General features: G+C 39.1%; 1 non-coding gene across 1 annotated transcript; it reads right to left on the reverse strand.

Annotated features, from left to right (window-relative positions):
* Nucleotides 1–19053: 19053 nt before the first annotated feature.
* Nucleotides 19054–19160, reverse strand: LOC141636269 (small nucleolar RNA R71). The gene has a single exon (XR_012540891.1). It is a non-coding gene; the product is annotated as a small nucleolar RNA R71 (small nucleolar RNA).
* Between the last annotated feature and the right edge of the window lie 2306 nt (nucleotides 19161–21466).

The following is a 21466-nucleotide window of genomic DNA, read 5'->3' on the forward strand; positions in this document are numbered from 1 at the left end:
AAATTATGCACTGGGCTAACCACACTCTGAGCTATGCTGGGAAGGTCACCCTTCTTAATTCTGTGGTTTTTGGAGTACAAAATTTCTGGGGGGCTAGCATTCTTTTGCCTAAGGGTATTGTAAAGAAGCTTCAGAAGATTTGCAAAGATTTTTTCTGGGGTATTGCTGAGGGCAAAAGAAGACTCGTCTTTAAGAAGTGGCTTGATTTTTGCCTCCCTAGAAGGGAAGGGGGTATGGACATTAAGGAAATTTTGAGTTGGAACAAAAGCCAAATGGTTCGTTGGGTTTGGAAGCTTGTTTACAAGCCTGACTGCCTTTGGTCAGCTTGGTTCAAGCATTATGTGCTGAAGGGGCAGTCTATATGGCAGGCTACTAGTACCATATCCCATTCCTGGTTCTGGAAGTCTGTCATTGATACTAAAGATATGCTTGTCCATCTTGCTGGGGTGACCAAAACTGGGGAGGAGGTGCTGGAAGAGTGTACTAGACATGGCAAGTTTCAGGTGAGTCAGATTTACCATAGAATCAGGCCTAAAGGGAATATTGTTGGCTGGTATAGGGTCATCCATGACGGTTCTGTCTTGCCAAAGCATGCTGTTATTGGGAGTTTGGCTTGCTAGAATAAGCTTCCTACGTTAGATAATTTTCAGAAAAGGGGATTCTATTTTGCAAATAGGTGTGTGCTTTGTGAGAGAGAGGAGGAAACAATGGCTCACTTGTTCTTTTCTTGCTCTTTCTCTGCTGAGGTTTGGGATGCTGTTTGTAGGTGGGTGGGTCATTTTGATCCTCCTGTCCTTTTGTCCCAGGTTTTGCATTGGTTCTCTCTGTATAACCGTGGGGCTGCTCGTGGGAAGGTTCAGAGGAGATGTTTGCTAGCTTGCACTATCTACATGCTATGGAAGGAGCGTAATGATCGCATTTTTGAAGATAAGAGGACTGATTCCAGGGTTTTATGTCATAAAATTTGCTATCTTATTGCTACTAGAATGTATCATCTAGCTTAGTAGGCTTGTATGGTTTTTTCTTTCTTCTTAAGATGGCTACATGGTAGCTGTCTTCTTTGGCTGTTTGGTCTTTGTGGGTCTGTAATCCTTTCCTAATTATTAATGAAAGATCCCTTGCATTTTCTGAAAATAATAATAATAATAATAATAATAATAATAGTAATAATAATAATAATAATAATAATAATAATAATAATAATAATAATAATAATAATAATAATAAAACTTGATGGGCATGATAAGCCCCTACGTCCGGCGGATCTTTTGCTTTATTTTTGGTATAGGGGACGAGATGTGTGTGTGGATTTAACTGGATCATCTCCTTTGACTCAGTCTGGGATGTCTAACTTTATGCCCAGATGCGTGGTGGTTGATGCGGCTCAACGCAAGTTTGCCAAGTATCTTAGCTTGTGTGAGGCAGTTGCATGTGGGTTTTTACCTTTTTCTTTCTCTTCGTAAGGGGAGTTGGGGATGGTTGTTGTTGCTTTGTTTAAGCGAATTCAGAAATTTTATGTTTCCCAGGATGCCGGGGCTCAAGCAGCTGCTTTTATTTTTACTAGACTTAGCTTTGCTATTATAAGGGAGTGGGTACGAAGATTATATCTCGGCTATCCACCAATTTCTTGTAAAATTTGATTTGATCTCAATAAAAAGATCCGGTTTTTTAAATAATAATAATAATAATAATAATAATAATAATAATAATAATAATAATAATAATAATAATAATAATAATAATAATAATAATAATAATAATAATAATAATAATAATAATAATAATAATAATAACCGATGGGCATGATAAGCCTTTACCTACATCCGACGGATCTTTTGCTTTATTTTTGGGACAGGGGACGAGATGTGTGTGTGGATTTTATTGGATCATCTCCTTTGACTCAGTTGGGGATGTCTGAGTTTATGCCCAGACGCGTGGTGGTTGATGCGGCGGAGCGCAAGTGTGCCACGTGTTGGAGTTAGTGTCCTCCACAGTAGTGCGTTTACATAATAAATCTCATTAAAGGAATATCATCAGGATATTTATTATTTGATCCTCCTCAGTTGTTTAACGTAAATCAATAACGGTTGGCTGACTAGAGTTTGACGTTATTGTCGTGAGACGGCGGTGATCAACTGACCCCTTTCGGTCACACCTATAGGAACGAACCCCAATTGATAACTAATTAATTGTATGAGATACAATTTATTTAGTCCCTTAATTTATAGACTAAAAGGTTAGTCAATTATTTTTAGAGAGATTTCGAGTTGCGAACTCGTGGCACGGCAGTTATTATTAAATTATGCGATAATTAAATAATAAAATTTATGAGACGGGTTTTAGTTAATTAATTGTTAATTCACTAAAATTGTACTAATTAATTAATGTGATTAATATTAGTACGTAAGTAATATGTGTAGCGGTACACGTATATTTACGGAGTGATTTGGACAAAATTTATTGGAAGCATTTAAACATAAAACGATGTTAAAATAAAATTTACACGTATTTGTGCGACAAATATAAGAACCAACAAGGACCCGTAAATGGGCATTGGACCGTGCAAAATAGAGTGTAGTGAATGATTATAAACATAATCATTTCACTTTGCTTTATATTCTTCCATAAGTTATCTTTTTTTCCTTTTTGCATGTGATAAAGAATTGGACAAAAATAAGAAAATCACTCCATCACTCCACCTCTACCTACCCGGCCACTTCCCCCATATACACTCCATCATTTGTTCATTTTTATACACTACACTTTGAACATTTGCATGTGTATATCATTCCTCTCTCTAAAATAATAAAAACAAAAAATAATTACTAAGATTGTTAGTAATATTACGCATATTATCAAGGGTATATCTTATCAAATATCTAGTTAATATTTGTTAGGAATTTGGGTGTTGTTCTTGGGTGCTACTAGAAGGAGGTCTTCTCTTTGAAGATTTGGTAAAGGAGGATCTTCCATATTTCTTAGCACAAGAACAAACTAGATAGGTGATCTAGTTTGTGCCCATTTTTACCATCAAAATCAATGTAAGGAAATTGTTTTTCCTTAATGTTTATTATTATGCTTTTATATTAGCATGCATCTTACATAGATCACTAAAAGGACATTTTATGAGATAATTTATTTTTAATTAGAGAGTCTAATTAGGATCTATGATTTTTCAAGCGGTATCAGAGCTAGGCTTGTAATTTGCATGTTGATTTTAAGCATATTAAACAAATTATGAGATAATTTGAAAAACTCAAAAATTGTGTTAGAAGAGGTTTTAGCACGAAAATTTTTGAGCATGCATACCTACTAATCTCAAAAGGTTGTGGTAAAATTTCGTGATTTGTGAAGTTATTTTGCTATATTTAATGTTTTTTGGTAGAAAACTGAGTAAAAAATGTCGTATTTTGGTTAAGAGTTAATTAAAAATAGTTAAATGTTGATTCGGGTCATGAAATTTTTATGGTGTTCATGAATATTTTCTACAGCTTGTATGTAAAATTTCGAAGGTTGGTTTGATGTTTTGCATGTTTATTGATTTTATGAGATAAAAGTCGATAAAAGTGAAATAAATTAATCATATACTCGAAACATTTGTTCCTGACCTTGATAAATTTATTTACATATAAAAATATGATTTAAAAGTTAAAAGTGAAATTTAAAATGTGATTTCACCTTATTTTGATGTTTATTGGTTTTTGTGGTTAAAAACCGATAAATATCTATCTTTTTCTTCATAATTTTTATCCGAAGTTTTTGGGAAATTTTTATAACATTTTGGTATTCTTGGGAGTGTTCCAGAATAGTCAAAATTTTTTGTTTCAATTTTTTGGTAATATTTTCAATTATTTTGGATTTATTACTTAAAAGTTATGTTTTTCCGATTTATTTAGCAAATATCACCAAATCAAACTAATTATTCATAATCAAATTAGTGAGGACTAATTTTGAGGTCCAAAACAGTTTGGACAATTAGTTTGGACTTAAATGAGATTTAAGAGTTGATTATTGATTTTTACAAGTTAAAAATCGATTAAATCCACAAAACCGGGATGGATACCAACGATTGTTAGATAGGGCGATTTCGGCATCATTTTACAGCATTTTAAGCATATTTATTTAAGTTGAATGAATAATTGTCATTTATTTAAAGTATTTATTTTGTTGTACCTAGTATGGCCTAGTTTATTTTAATCGTTATTACCCGAAATGAATGGGAATAGCGATTTGTTTGTAATTAAAATACGATCTCGTATCGTCGGTTTGTAATTAATTAATAGTTTTATTTATTTTATTAATTAATGTATAATAGGAATAGCTATGTAATTTAATTGTGATAGTTATTCTTACCGGCGTTTCCAAAAGACGGATTTACATCGAGACGGAGTCTATTTTTGGAAGGTGTTCCAAATCCCACAAGAAGAAACCACTTTTGGAATGAAGAGGCAAGGGACCAAGGAGTTGGTTTCCGATATGTAATAGTCTAGTCTTTATTAACTAGGTGGCCATACTAGGATTATTCATATGCTTGCTTGCTTTTATTTTTCCGTGCATGCCAAAATCGCCATTCACATGCATTTTATTTTCGTGCTTGTCAATTCACGTCATTTACATTCACCGACTTAGTTCACTTATAGGGAATTTATGACTAAATTGAAAAGATCTCTTACATAACTAAAATTGAGATTAGCCTTACCAATTAGTAATACCTATGAATCCCTTGTTCATTAGAGCCACGCTCGCCCAAGCGGGGTGTTCTCTTTTTACCTCGGGTAAATAGGGTGGTAAACGGTTATCACGCGCCAAAGTTGGTTGGAATCAACGAGGTATAAGACGGTTTTGTATTCCAGGGCTAGTAGATGGATTTAAGGAAATTCGTCAACCAAGAGTTCTAGAGGTAGAATTAGTCAACCGTTGACTTACCGAATTTACATGATTACGGGATGTTTCGCCCAAGCGATGCCCATTTTTGTTTAAAATTTGGGTCATGGAATCATTTATATAATTTAGTGGGAGATCATTATATTAATGTTAAAACTTGTTAAACATGTTTTCACAAGTAATTTAAAACAATGAATGTTAATATTTCCTTATTTTATTGTAGCATTTTAATTCGCAATGACAACTTCTTCAACTCCATCGACTACTACACTAGGCAAAGCTTCATGGCTAAGGTCCGTAATGGACAAATGTATCTTAAAAGATGACGGTAGTGACTTTCTTGAATGGGAATCGAACATCAAAAGTGCCGCGTTGTCCGACAATGTGCTTACATACTTGATCGATGCCCCTCCCATGGAGCCCGGTTCAAGGGCTTAATCGGCGGTGCGGACCGCCTATGATGAGCATGTGAGGATGTCGAATGATATCAAAAATGTGTTGATATGGTCGATGTCCCCAAATCTCAAGCTTTCATGCATTTCTTTGAATGCGTACGAGATATTCACTCGTATGAATACTATGTTTTCACAAACACCAAAAGTCCGCCAATACGATGCGGCGGCACGCTTCTTTGAAGCAAAGCTTGAGAGGGGCCAAAAGGTTGGTCCTCATGTGCTAAAAATGGTCGAATATGTCGACATCCTAGAGCGTCTAGGATGTAAGATTCCTAAGACTCTTGTGGTGGATCGAATCCTCCACTCACTTCCTTCCAAGTTTACCCATTTTAGGGTGAACTATAACATGAATGGCACGGATAAGAGTTATCATGAAATTCATGCGCTCCTCACCCAAGCGGAGAGGTATATGGAAGCTAGTGGGAGTGAAAAAGGGGATGTTATAAGCATGAAGTTAAACAACATGTCCCTTGGAGTTAAGAAGGGAAAGGGGAAGAAAAAGTCCCAATTCAAGAAATCGTCACATAAAAAAGACAAGGGAAAGGGGAAAGCCGTTGAGAATGGCAAACCCAAGGCAAAAAGTGTCAAACTCTCCGAGGCCGAATGTTTCCATTGTAATGGGAAGGGGCATTATAGGAGGAGTTGTCCCAAATACTTGGAGGACCTCAAGGAAGGGCGTGTGACGCCTATTGGTATGATTTCCTCTCTCTATGTAACAGACGTTAATTATGCTTGCACTTCCACTTGGGTACTTGATACCGGATATGGCTCTCACCTTTGTAATCATTTGCAGGGTTTAAGGGACGTGCAAGCACTAGCAAAAGGTGATGTGGATCTCCGCATGGGCAATGGAGCTAGAGTAGCGGCCGTTTCCGTGGGGACCTATGTGCTCACTTTAGCTAGTGGTCTAGAGTTGTATTTAAATAAGTGTTATTTTGTACCAACTTTAACCAAGAATATCATCTCCATTTCCGCGTTAGACGCGGAAGGCTTTTGTTTTATGATTAAGGACAATAGTTGTACTTTTTCATTAAATGATGTAGTTTATGGAAAGGCCATTTCAATTGGATGCATTTATGTTTTAGATGATGTTAATGACGTTTATCATGTGGAAACTAAAAAGCTCAAAACGGGTGATCCAAATGAATCCTACCTTTGTCATTGTCGTTTAGGTCACATAAACGAAAGACGCTTTAAGAGACTTGCTTTATCTAAAGTGCTTAAACCATTTGATTTCGAATCTTATGGTATATGCGAGTCTTGCCTTTTAGGCAAGATGACTCGTACACCTTTTGCGGGAAAAGGGACACGAACTAGTGAGGTTTTGGCTCTCATACATACGGATGTGTGTGGACCATTAACCATCACCGCTAGAGGAGGTTTTCACTACTTCATTACTTTTAATGATGACTTGAATAGATATGGATATGTCTACTTGATGAAGAACAAGAGTGAAGCTTTTGACAAGTTCAAGGAGTTTCAATATGAAGTAGAGAACCAATTGGATAAAAATATTAAGACCCTACGATTCGATCGTGGTGGTGAATACCTAAATTATGAATTTGATTCACACCTGAAAGATTGTGGTATAGTATCACAATGGACTCCTCCTGGCACACCATAATTAAATGGTGTAGCTGAAAGGAGAAACCGAACTTTACTAGATATGGTTCTGTCTATGATGAGTCTTACCGAGCTTCCTAATTCGTTTTGGGGTTTTGCCCTATTTTCTACAATATTTTCACTAAATCGAAGCCTGACTAAAGCGGCCGATAAGACTCCATATGAGATATGGACAGGGAAAATCCCTCATTTGTCTTTCATGCATATTTGGGGTTGCAAGGCTTATGTCAAGATCAAGTCTGTCAATAAACTTGCACCCTGATCTGACAAATGTCTTTTTGTAGGATACCCAAGGGAAACACGTGGCTATTACTTCTACAATAAACACGAGAACAAAGTGTTTGTGGCTTGTGATGCTGTCTTCCTAGAAAAAGATTTTATTTCTAGAAGACAGAGTGGGAGAAAATTTGAACTTGACGAAGTAAAAGAGCCATAAACCGAGAATGAGGTAGAGGAGAACGTGGAGGATAATTTTCCCTCCTCCTCTGAAACGGTTATCGTTCATAGAAAGTCAAGTAGGATTTCTAATCCACCTGACCGCTACCTTGGTAACATCGAAGAGGATGATGTTTTGTTACTTTTGGAAAGTGATGAACCCACTACCTACAAATCGGCCATGTCTAGTCCCGACTCCTCGCATTGGCTAGAAGCCATGCTGTCCGAAATGGATTCTATGTACGAGAACCAAGTATGGGACTTGGTGGATTTACCTGAGGGAGTGCGACCTCTTCAGTGTAAATGGATATATAAAATTAAGCTCGGCGTGGATAAACATGTAGATGTTTAAAAAACTAGATTGGTGGCAAAAGGTTTTATCCAAGTTCATGGTTTACACTGTGACGAAATATTCGCTCCAGTAGCTATGCTTCGGTCCATTAAGATAATCTTAGCGGTTGCCACGTTTCATGATTATGAGATTTGGCAAATGGATGTCAAAACCACCTTCTTGAATGGGATTCTAGAAGAGGAAGTGTACATGATACAACCTGAAGGTTTTGTGGATACATCTAACCCTTAGAAGGTGTGTAAGCTCAAGAAGTCCATCTATGGTCTTAAGCAAGCATCTAGGAGTTGGAATCATCGCTTTAATCATGTTATTAAATAATACGGTTTCACTCGAAGTGTGGAAGAACCGTGTTTATACATGAAGTTTAGTGGGAGTAAGGTTGCATTCCTTGTCCTATATGTGGATGACATATTGCTCATCGGGAATGATATTCCATCGCTCACTTCCGTTAAGGAGTGGCTAGGGAAACACTTCCAGATGAAGGACTTGGGAGAGGCACAACGAATCTTGGGTATCCAAATATATAGGGATAGGTCCAAAAGGATACTAGCATTGAGACAAGAAGCTTATATTGACAAAGTTCTTGACCGATTCAATATGAAAGACTCCAAGAGAGGATTTCTACCTATGGGCCAAGGGATTACTTTGAGCAAGTCACAGCCTCCCTCTACCCCTAAGGAAATTGAACATATGAAGACCGTCCCTTATGCTTCCGCTGTTGGGTCTATCATGTATGCTATGATTTGCACTCGTCCCGACGTTGCGTATGCCTTAAGCATGACAAGTCGTTATCAAGCCAAGCCTGATGATAATCACTGGATAGCCGTGAAGAACATCCTTAAGTACTTGAGAAGGACTAAGGATTCGTTCTTAGTGTTTGGAGGAGAAACTGTGTTGCGTGTAAGAGGTTACACGGACGCAAGTTTCCAAACCGATCGGGATTATATAAAATCCCAATCCGGCTATGTGTTTATGCTCAATGGAGGAGCTGTTTGCTGGAAGAGCTTCAAGTAAAGCGTTACCGCGGATTCTATAACAGAGGCTGAGTACCTTGCAGCGTCTGAGACTGCAAAGGAAGCTGTTTAGATTAGGCAATTCATGGAGGGACTAGGAGTAGTCCATTCCGCCAAAGATCCGATCACACTATATTATGATAACAGTGGAGCTATTTTTCAAGCCAAAGAGCCGAAGTCTAGTAATAAATCTAAACACATTGAAAGGAAATACCATGTAATTAGAGAATACGTGGAAAGGAAGGAAATTGACATTTGTAAGGTTGGGAAAGATGATAATATTGTTGATCCTTTAACCAAGCCTTTATCAAAGGCTAAGTATGATGGTCATGTCGTCGCAATGGGATTGAGACGAATACCAGATTTTCCTTAGATTATGGATATGTAATAATTGGATAGTGTATATCTTATTATATATATGATAATCACATTCATTGTTATTGCATTCATTTATGAATCTTTTATTTAGTGTGACTAAATTTTTAATACCTTGTGTTGTGGAGACAATGTTGAACACTATTCAAGTGAATAAGATGAACACTGTATTTTGTCCCTAGTCACTTAATGAGGTGACGTCTCGAAGTGACTAGATTATAAGTCGATTGATGGTTGTGCAACACCATGAGGTAATACGTGATGACTAGTCAATTACATAGGCAGAGTCTGTGACATTTTGCCGAACAGTGACCATTTAGAGAGTCCCTAAGTTCTATTATAGATGGCTGATCGTGGCAGAGATCTCTAAGATGTTCCTATGAGTCGATTCTTTTGACTGGAGACTATTATCCAAGTCAATGCAGTTTCTGAGTGACTTTGGTTTTTGTCATAGGTCATGCCGTGAAAGGAGGCCAAAGGACATCTTCTGAGTCATGATGATCTGTATTGGGCAATGATAGATAGGGCATACATGAATTTTCCACCCATGTTAGGTAATTATATCTCAAGGCCACTCGAGGAGTTGTGACTATAAATGTGTGGCCACGCTCGGAAGTAATCTGTGGGAGATTTTTCCGGTCTAGTAGTCACACTCCCGTTCGAGAAAACCACTCGTGATATGTTCATGTGCAAGTGCGACCTAAAAGACACTTTGCATTGAGTGGGAGATTAAAACGGACAAGAGAATTGGTAGCGCACACCTTATGTCGAACAATTGGGAGATTGTTGGAGTTAGTGTCCTCCACAGTAGTGCGTTTAAATAATAAATCTCATTAAAGGAATATCATCAGGATATTTATTATTTGATTCTCGTCAGTTGATTAACGTAAATCAATAACGGTAGGCTGAGTAGAGTTTGACGTTATTGTCGTGAGACGGCGGTGATCAACTGACCCCTTTCGGTCACACCTATAAGAACGAACCCCAATTGATAACTAATTAATTGTATGAGATACAATTTATTTAGTCCCTTGATTTATAGACTAAAAGGTTAGTCGATTATTTTTAGAGAGATTTCGAGTTGCGAACTCGTGACACGGCAGTTATTATTTAATTATGCGATAATTAAATAATAAATTTTATGAGACGAGTTTTAGTTAATTAATTGTTAATTTACTAAAATTGTACTAATTGATTAATGTTATTAATATTAGTACGTAAATAATATGTGTAGAGGTACACGTATATTTACGGAGTGATTTGGAAAATATTTATTGGAAGCATTTAAACATAAAACGATGTTTAAATAAAATTTACACGTATTTGTGCGACAAATATAAGAACCAACATTGACCCGTAAATGGGTATTGGACCGTGTAAAATAGAGTATAGTGGATGATTATAAACATAAGCATTTCACTTTGCTTTATATTCTTTCATAAGTTATCTTTTGTTCCTTTTTGCCTGTGATAAAGAATTGGACAAAAATAAGAAAATCACTCCCTCACTCCACCTTTACCTACCCGGCCCCTTCCCCCATATACACTCCATCATTTGTTCAATTTTATACACTACACCTTGAACATTTGCATGTGTATATCATTCCTCTCTCTAAAATAATAAAAACAAAAAATAATTACTAAGATTGTTAGTAATATTACACATATTATCAAGGGTATATCTTATCAAATATCTAGTTAATATTTGTTAGGAATTTGTGTGTTGTTCTTGGGTGCTACTAGAAGGAGGTCTTATCTTTGAAGATTTGGTAAAGGAGGATCTTCCATATTTCATTAGTACAAGAACAAACTAGATAGGTGATCTAGTTTGTGCCCATTTTTACCATCAAAATCAATGTAAGGAAATTGTTTTTCCTTGATCTTTATTATTATGCTTTTATATTAGTATGCATGTTATATAGATCACTAAAATGACATTTTATGAGATAATTTATTTTTAATTAGAGAGTCTAATTAGGATCTATGATCTTTCACCATGTATCATAGCTTGTGTGAAGCAGTTGGATATGGGTTCTTACCTTTTTCTTTCTCTTCGTTGGGGGAGTTGGGGACGGATGTTGTTTCTTTGCTCAAGCGGATTCGTAAATTTTCTGTTTCCCAGGATGTTGATGTGGCTCTTAATTGTGTACATTTAGTCCCCTAATTGAACCTATTTTGCATACTAATGTAGCACTTCATATCCATTTTATTCGTCATTTGCTTCCTATTCGCTTTCCTATTGCATTTTATATGTCTTGTAGGAAAGAAGATAATGAGGCAGAATTCCCGTCTCTCGTGCATATTTGGAGGCTTGTTGATGATCTTAGATGGACTAGTATGAAGGGAAGGCAAGAATGATGACCAAAGATGTTAGAAATAAGGAGCATATAGAAGCATCTTAGGCATAAAAGAAAGAAAGAAAATTATGCAGCTCAACCCGCTCGGATCAAGAACAACCCGCTCGAGTTGATACTCATGACGCGCGTCTCTCACTCGGGACGAGCGGATCGTTTTACAGCAAGCTTTTCTTTGCAAGCTAGGACGCGCATGTCCCTCGGGACTTGCAAAGCTCTGTTCAACACTTAAGCATGTTATTTACTAATCTACCCTTGCTTAACCTAATGATGTACCACTATATATATACTCCATTTGTAGTAATCAAGGGATAGAGCCCTCTTAGTAGAGGCAAAGCTTTCATTAGGAGTAGATTAGAATAGATTAATCTCAATCATTCCACAAAATTACACATTAATCTTTCCTTAATTATTGTTCAAGTTTATTATTGGGTAATTAAAGATTATTGGGTTATTATTGGAGAATTGACAACTCTTCATCAATCAATCAAGTTCTCTTCTATTATTCTTTTCTTTCCATTAGTTCATCTTAATGTTGGTATAATCTCTATACTCTTTACTCTTTATTGTTTATTTCCTCACTCTTTAATCATGTTTATGCTTGTTAAGATGATTGATACCATTAATGAAATGTCTTCTATGATAATGAGTGAGTAGTTCCTTAACTAGGATTAGTGGGGGATTAGGGGATCTATAACATGGCGGTAGATCCATACTTAATCTAATATGTTATCTTATGATTGTTTGCTTGTTGTAATGTCAACCTATGCACATGTTATGTTTGATGAAATGCTAGACTATGAAACCTTGCATTTTTTTACCCATCTCTTATCTATTCAACAAAACTTGTAAGATATAAACCAACTCGAGTCTTGTTAGACCATGCATAGAAGTGAATAAGAAGAAAGTAAGTCGACTTGTAGGTGTTGTACAATCTAGACGACTCAGCTCCGGGACCCAAATCTTCCTCTGAACCGTAAGACATAAACTAACTCGGTTCCTCTACAACAATAATTGCATATAACTATGGAAACATGTTTGTATGTTCACTACCATGAATCCCCTATGAAACCATGACATACTAGTGCTTTTAATCATTTTGTTTTATTGCTTGTTTACCTTCCATTGATTTTATTAGTTTAGAATCATCAACCCATTTCAATTGTGACAACCCTAAGTGCAACTACAATTTGATTGAACAATTTGAGTACCTCCGTCCCGTGGATTGACCCCGAATTGCTTGCTATGCTAGTAGTTGGGTATAAATGTGTTTGATGGCGTACAACGACACGTCCCATCAAAATGGCGCCGTTGCCGAGGACGGTGTTGTTTATTTGAATCGTTCTTTTGTCTAGTTTTAGTTGTGATTCTTCTTGAGGAGCCTTGGTTCCTTGGGAATTTCTTTTCTTGTGCTTTAACCTTGAGGAACTTGTTCCTCAAGGTCCGTTCTTACCGTTTTTCTGTAGTTTCCTCTGGCTATTGGGAGTTTGAGGAGCAAGTCAAGACAAACCTACCTTACAACTCATATAATGAAAGTCTTAACTACTACCCCAACTTTCCCCACCAAAATCACCACACCCATTATCCACAACAACCACTCACCCAAAACTCACTTTACAACCAATTCCATATGCCACAATATGAGCACTTTCACACCCACCCACAAGAAAAAGATGAGCCCAACTTTGACATTCAAAATATGGTTCTCCAAATGATGGGAGATCAACAAAATTTCTTCAAAAAAGTGCTAGAGGAGAGCCAAAATAGGGACAACGTTCTTCAAAGCATTATTACCCATGGTGAGGAGTTGGCAATTCAAATTGCCCAAATGAAGGAAGCCCAAGTAACTACTCCTCACCAATCCTTAGACATTGATCATGAATTCGACTTTGAAGGAGTTACCTTTGATGATAAGTGGGAGGAGCCAATCTCCTTTAGCTCTTATGAGTATGAAAGTGTGGTATTTGATGAGGAAGATATGAGGTTGAGTAAGCCAAATACTCTTAACCTTTGTGAGTATGAGGGTGTGTCATTTGATGTGAACATTGAGGTGTTGGAGAAAGAGTTGATGAGGAGGAGTGAAGCCCCTATTTATGATACATATGGAGGAATCAATAATGACGCATCTATGGAAGAAGATGATGAGGAAAAGATAGGCTCAAATGATAAGTGGAGTTGTGAGATCAACTTGCTTGAGGAGCCCATCCTTGAGAAGTTTGAAGATTGCTTCGATAAAGAAGAGGAATGCCTTTATAAGAACCTTTTCAAACCCACTATGGAGCTCATGATAGTTGGAGACGACATTATGGACCTTCTCACAAAAGTCAAATCGTCATACAAGAATTACTTAGTGGAGAAGCTCAAGCCTAAAGCTACGAATGAGCTTACTTGTGGAGACTTGACATCCACAATCTCAACTTCTAAGACACCCCATCATCAATGTCATGAAAGTGCACCTTCTATTCTTGGAAGATCACCTAGTCCAAGTATTTTCGTCATCAACTTTAGAAGAAATAGGAGCAACCATAAAACCGCCTATGACAAGAATCTCAAGTTTGCTAGTTTTAAGAACCGGGAAGGCCATCATGACAAAGCAAAGGAGCAAAAGAACGAGTTCAAAGGGAGATCCCTCATGGATTGGCCCTACTCTATCTCAAAATGGTTCAAAACTTGCTCATGCTTACTTGAGGACCATTCACAAGCTTTTGACCAACTTTTGAGGGCCTTGAGCTCTATGGACAATAGATTTCAACAATTCAAACTAGTTTGGTGGAGTCCTATCTCAAACCACTATTTGTAACATATTCCTTTCTACGACTTTGCATTGTATAATATCAAAAATACTTTTAGATTACTTGCATTTTTCTTTACATGAGAGTTATGAGGGAGAGGTTGACAAGGAGAAGATCAGGACGCACGTCCCGATAGTAGCCCACTTGACCTGAGCTGTGCTTTAGGCAAAACAATTCACTGCCATAAGATCTGCGCGATTTGGAGTCAGGATGCACGTCCCAGCTACTGATCCGCTCGAGCCAACATCAGGACGCTCGTCCTGAACGGTACATCAAACAAAAATTTTCCTGGATGAAGATCTGGGAATATTTATCAGGGGACGCACGTCCCAGATAATGATCCGCTCGAGCCGATCTCAAAACGCTCGTCTTGACCTGTATTCAAAACAAAGAGGACCAGCTGGGAGAGAATCTGCGCGTCTCCTTGATAGGACGTCTGTGCAGCAACTTCAGGACGCTCGAGCTGAAGCCAAGACGCCCGGATAGCAAAGGATAAATGCTGGGTTACAGTTTGGTACGCCCGAACCCAGCCCTAGCCCGCTCGTCCCAGCAGCCTTCTATGATATAAACGCCTCCTTCACCATCCCTATTCCCTTATATTATCAACATCAAAACCAAATCTCATGATCCTCCTTACAATCTTCTTCACAAAAACCCCATCACCATCACAAAAGTTCTTTGAAAAAATCCCTACCAACCACATCAAGCAAGGATGAATCTAAGGAGCAAAAGTAAGAAGGCCGCCGAAACCGCACCCAAACGCCGCAAAGGTGCTACTTCATCCGCCTCACGAGAGGCAAGGGGCCAAGAGAATGTAGTGATACATGGTGTTACACAACTTGAGTATTTCCCGAAGGTAATCTTCACCAAAAATGAACATTGCCAACTATTCGAGCAATTTCTAGGTAAGAACTATGAACCTACTCAATTCATGGATCTTGATGCGTTAGAGGTACTTGGCATAAGGCATCAAATGGAGGTATTTTTCAATGGCTTGGGTCTTGAGAAGATGTTCTATGCCCATGAGGACACTTACTTGAGTCTCACACTAGAGTTTTTGTGTAGTGTCCATGTTGTCACTAATCGGCGAAAAGATGTCGGTATGGAGTTTCGTCTTTGAAATAGACACCATAGGTTGACTGTAGACCAATTTGCAAGTATCTTTGGTCTTGAAGTAACAAGGAATAACACCGATAAGCCCTTTGACTTTATTGTTAACCACCTTTGGAGGGCCATTTCTGGGAGAGAAGTTTATTAGTACAAGCAATGTTATACCTTTGCAATCCAACATCTGGTGATTAGGATTACTGAGTAGTTTGTGGCCGGAACCATAAATGGAAGGCTAGAATAAGATAGGTGCACCCTTCTCGACTTGACCTTTCTAGAGTCTTACTTGAATGTGCAAGGGACAACGCCCTACAACTTCAACACACCCCTTGAGGTACTTACAAGGTTCAATGACTTTGCCAAGGGAAAACTTCAATCAAAACCTTTGTGATGGGAGGCCTAATTACAATTTTGGCCAATGAGCTTTGCCCCGGGTTCAACTTTGATGGAAGCTATGAAAAGGTCAAGGGAAGCACCTTGATAGATGAGGATGCTATCTTCAACCATCATCGTTGGTGTAGATACAATGAGGCCAGAAGTGTAGAGTGGTTTACCAAGGGTTGCACATCACTTATTCTCAGGGGGTGAAACATACCACCCACTGAGCCCCGCTTGAGCCGGTATTCACCAAGGCCAAGCTACCTCCTCCCCACTGAGATCCTTGACCAACCACCACCAAGAGAAGAAGCACCTGATCGACCTCGTGAGTTGCCGGAATGGGGTGATGCACCACCATCTTATGTACCCATTCCACCCTACCCAACACCACATGTACCATTCGCTCCTCAAGATCCGAGAGCTCCATCCATGAGTGAATTAATAAAGCTCATGCAAAATGTTGATCTTCGAGTGCACGATGGGAGGGTTGACAACTACTTGGCCCAATACCGCTCCTTCTACAACAAGGCTCAATAAGGGTACATCAACACTAGAGGCCCTCATCCATCATGGGCTCAACCACATCTCTTGTTCCCTAAATATGGCAACCAAGGAGGGAACTTTGGCGACCCAAGTGGGAGATTCTATGGCAAAGGAGGAGGCTATGACCAAGGAGGATCTAGCGGACGTGGAAACCGCAATGATGACGATGATGATGAGTAAGATGGCTAGAGGTGCTTAACTACGACACCTCCATTTGCATGATACACTTTCCCTATCTCTCATGTATAGTTGCATTGTAATATATCTCACATGATTCATGTAGATTAGTTGCATATAGACTAGAATTCATGCATAGTCACTAATGACCAAACCTATTCCTTTCTACACTAAAAATAGTGCTTAAATCGGTTTGGGGAGGTTTGATCATAGGTGACCATAGTTTAATAGAGAACATGCATCATCTAGTATAGTTTAGATTGCATTCATTTGTTATATATGTCATATAGAATTGCATTTAGTTTAAGCATGCATTCATTCAGATCATATCATTGCATTTTGATGCGTGTCCTAAATTTGATGTTGTACACCCTATTTTACAAGCATTTCAGAGCTCAATTATGTAGTTTTAAGCTAATATTTGCCCCATTTCGTCTACTTTCGTATTTTTATGTAATATTGCAGATTATTGCGGAAATGAGTAGATATTGAGCTAAATCCGTCCCCGAGTATCTTGCATTGCATTTGACGTGAAGTATTTACTTAAGGAACAAGCTTGGTGCGCATTTCAAGGCCTAAAAGATAATTTTATGAAGAATTAGAAGCGGACTATCAGCTAAAGCAGTCGATCGACTGGCCTCAATGGTCGATCGACCAACCCACGACTTACAGAAGCTATCGTTCAATGATGACCGATCGATCGACCGGTCACAGTATGGTCGATCGACCACACCGCTAATCTGCGTGAATTAAGAGATCGAGAATTAAGAAGCCCGTTGTGTATTAGGTTTAAGAAAGAGTGTTACGTTATATTCCTATATAACGTAACCTGACATTATTCAGTTTTTATCAAGTTTCACCATCAGTAATTAGGGTTCTAAAGATTATTTCGTATTGAATACAGTTTACTTTTTGCATTCGGTTTTTGGATCTTTATTCTGCAATTCTTTGCTCCTGTTTCTCACGGTACTTCTTTGTTCTATTAGTCAGTTTATTGCTTTATTTCGTTCGTAGTTTAGAATTGTTAGAGTAGTTTCCCAAAAGCCAATTTATCGTCTTATGTTAATTGCTTTTTTCGTTAGTTTAATCATGCAATCAATATCTTTATTCGTTAATTTCATTGTTGTTTTCGTCGTAGTCATGAGTAGCTAAATACCTTGTGCTAGGATGTAGGGAATCTGTAGAAGTGGACGGCATTAGAATAGTAGACCCTAGATCGCGCCTTGGTCGATCGACTGGCCTACCTGGTCGATCGACCGGCCACGTGAGATCACCTTCGTTTTAATTAATTAAATTGCTATGTTTGACGAATCGAGTGCATGCGACTAGTTGAATGCCTAGGAATTGACCGACCTAATAAAGATCGAAAGATAGGGAAGGGAGATAGCCTACCTAATTAAGACGACTAGATTAATGGGATCGAAAGATGAGTTAATTTAGCCTTTTTAGTCACTTTTCAGGACGAAAGTTAGTATTAGTGATATTAGGGACCTATAGCGAGATCGAAAGACGCTACCTGTAAGAATGGACCGAGAGGACTTCTTTTTTTCCCGTCTCACGTGTTTGTTTTAGACCTACCTAGTATACTGCCACCGAAACTATAGTGAACCGACCATCTTAGCACCCTTTTAATATCTGTTTTCATCAATTAGCTTAGTTTACTTTTCTTTTATTGTCTTTAGCTATAGACCAAATCAAATCAAACCCCCACATTTGTTACCTTGGACTTAAAATTAGACAACTAATAATTGCATCGCCTTCCTATGGTTCGACCCTATTACCACTAGCTTCTGTTAGTTTTAATAGGTATTATAAATTTTATCTTTGGTGCACACAACAACGGGCATCAAATTTTGGCGCTGTTGCCGGGGAGGCAATTGTTTAAAATTTTTAGTTGTTTTTATTTTTAGTCTTTTTATTAGTTTAAGGGACATCTGTTCCTTAAACTATTCTCATATTCTACTTGTAGTTTCTTCTTATGCGCAGGTCACAGGGTGGTGAATTACTACCGTTCAATCCTGAGATTGAGAAGACTTTGCGTGAGTTGAGACGATCATCTAGAGTATTGCCGACAGAGCAAGAGTTGAGTACTCTGTCTAGTTACTACGAGAACGAGCTTTTTGAGGAGGATCCACCTTCATCTCCTGTTTCTACTTCTTCAGCTGAGACCGTCACATCTCCTGACATGGCTGAAGAAGCAAGTATAGCCAGTCACTCTGAGCCGACAGCAGAGAATCTCTATAAGGGATTCGCATTACCAGGGACGGACAGAAAATTCGAGCCGAAACCGTCCTATATCAACTTGGTTGAGAGAAACCAATTCGGGGGAGCTGCAAATGAAGATGCAGCTAAGCACATGGAGACATTCATTGATTATTGCTGTTCCATACCCCCACCAACCGGTGTGACCCAGGACCAGGTGAAGGAGACCATGTTCATATTCTCTCTTCGTGATGCTGAAAGGGAGTGGTACCGAGACCTGGATCGAGCTGCTAACGGGATCACTGATTGGAGGTCGCTGGCCCTGGCATTTTACAAGAATTATTTCTCTGCCTCAAAGACAAATGCCATTAGAGCTCAGATCACGAGCTTTAAACAGGGTCCTGATGAGAATTTTCATGAGGCGTGGGTCCGTTTCAAGAAGTTGATGTGAATTATTCCGCACCATGGGTTTGAGAAGTGGAGCCTATGCAATCAATTTTATAATGGGCTTTATGACGATTAGAGGGCTATCTTGGATACGGCAGCAAATGGTAGATTCCAGGAGAATGTGGGAGAGACTAAGGGGTGGAACATTATGGATGATTTGGCCACCCATAAAGCTGAGTATGGAAATTTCAGGGGAAATCAAAGGAGGAGTGTTGAATCCCCTTCTATAGCTGCATTAGAGGCTCGCACGGCGAGATTTGATAAGTACGAGTTGGGAGGAGCTTCAAAAGGAGGGATCTATCATGTGAATGCTGTTTCAGACGGTCCTTTCGTCTGCAAGAGATGTGGAGGAGAAGGACATGTTTCAGAAAACTGTCCTAATCCCTATGAGTCTTCTGCTGCCTTTCAACATTATAGGCAGACAAACACTTATTTTGAGCCGAATGTCCATCCAAATTTGAGGTGGAGTAGCCAAAATGTCCTAAATCTGACTCCACCTCCACAACAGCAGCAGCAACAGAATTATGTGCCCCCTCATAAGCAACAGCAGCCATACCAAAAGCCTCCGTGTGTTCTTCAGCAGCAGCAGCAGCAGTCCCAAGGATTTGAATTTCCCGAGTCGAAAAATCTGTTGCTGAAAGAATCTCAAGCTAGAGAGGCCGGGATGAAGATGTTAGAGAGCCAAATTGATCAATTGGCTAGCAAGAGTGCAACTCGAGCTCCGGGACATTTACCGTCGCAGGCAGATCAAAAGGAGACCCTTAATGCTATTACTTTGAGGAATGGGTCTACCCTTGATGGGCCCGCTATGGCCGAGGAAGCTACTGGAAAAGATGAGGCGAAACCAAGTAAGAAGAAGGCAGTGACGAATAATAGCAAGAAAAAGACGATCAGCAGGTATGTCAGTCGATCGACTGACATACCCAGTCGATCGACCAGTCCGCGAAAAGAAACAGCTACTGTTCTTGTAGATGTCAGTCGATCGACTGACATTCATGGTCGATCGACTGACAACGCTGCTGATGGTGAGTCTTTTCGTCCTCCAATGCCAAATAACCTGAGGGACAACTTGTTTCGGGGTACGACTACTCCGAAAGTATTGAGGCAAGACCCAAATGCTGATGGGTCAGTTCCGGTTCCGAAATATGACCCGAGGAAGATTAATGGTTCATTTTTTGGACGGTCTGAAGAGGGTTCAAGCTACAACAAGGAGAAGGTAGTGGCTTTTCAGCCTAAATCCACCGATGCCGGCATGAGAGACCTAGAGGAGAGGGCTAAGTTACTTCTTTCAGCCCCCTATCCGGAGAGATTGGTGCCGACGAAGGAATAGGTATCGTTTAATAAATTTGAAAATGTTATTCGTAGCTTAAACGTACAAGTTCCTTTTATGGAGTTAGTTAATCAAGTGCCTGCTTACATGAAATTTATGAAGCAACTGTTGTCTAAAAAGAAGTCACTTGAAATCGTGCGTGCATGTCGCACTAACGAGGAGTCATGCTCTTATCCGACCCATACTGCACCTCATAAGCTAGAAGACCCAGGTAGCTTTTCAGTCCCATGTAGTATTGGCACCTTTTCTATTGAGAAGGCCTTGTGTGACCTAGGAGCCAGTATTAGTGTCATGCCTTTGAGTCTTCCTAGGAAGTTGAAGTTGACTAGGTTTGCAGTTACCAACATGACCGTATAGATGGTTGACCGATCTGCGGTTCAGCCTATAGAAGTCTTAGAGGACATTCCCGTGCAAATAGAAAAGTTCTTTTTCCCTGTTGACTTTGTTGTACTAGATATGCCCGAGGATGCCCACATTCCCATCATATTGGGTAGACCGTTTCTGCACACTGCTGGTGCAGTTATTGATGTTGGTTCGGGTACTCTGACCTTCAAAGTAGGGAAACACTCCATTGTCTTTGCCCAGACGGCTAAGAAGAAAGACCCCATGTGGCCAGTCACTTCTAATACGGTTTCTGAAAAGAAATCCTATTTTATGCTTCCTGATATACCTATCTCTATGCCTATTTCTGTTATAACACCTCCGCCTCAGATTGGGAGCAAATTGGAGGAAGATTCTTCTGTTTTGGATATTGCAAGAGCTGGTTTGGGGAAGGAAGAGCCGCATGTTGCTCCAGCTGTGAAGGAGCCAATCGTTCAAAGAGGCGGTCTAAGATGTCTTAGCTATGGCATTGATGAGGAGCCTGATGAGGAGCCAGTCAAAGTGACGGAGTCCAACTTGGATTCGGATGAGCCAGAAGATGTCATTGATTGGGGAGATGCTGAAGCTGTTGATCCGTTGAGATCTGCGGATGTTGGGGTTGAGAAGAGTGCAGCTGAGA

Source organism: Silene latifolia, chromosome Y, assembly GCF_048544455.1.
Source record: "Silene latifolia isolate original U9 population chromosome Y, ASM4854445v1, whole genome shotgun sequence".
In the NCBI taxonomy this organism is placed as follows: domain Eukaryota; kingdom Viridiplantae; phylum Streptophyta; class Magnoliopsida; order Caryophyllales; family Caryophyllaceae; genus Silene; species Silene latifolia.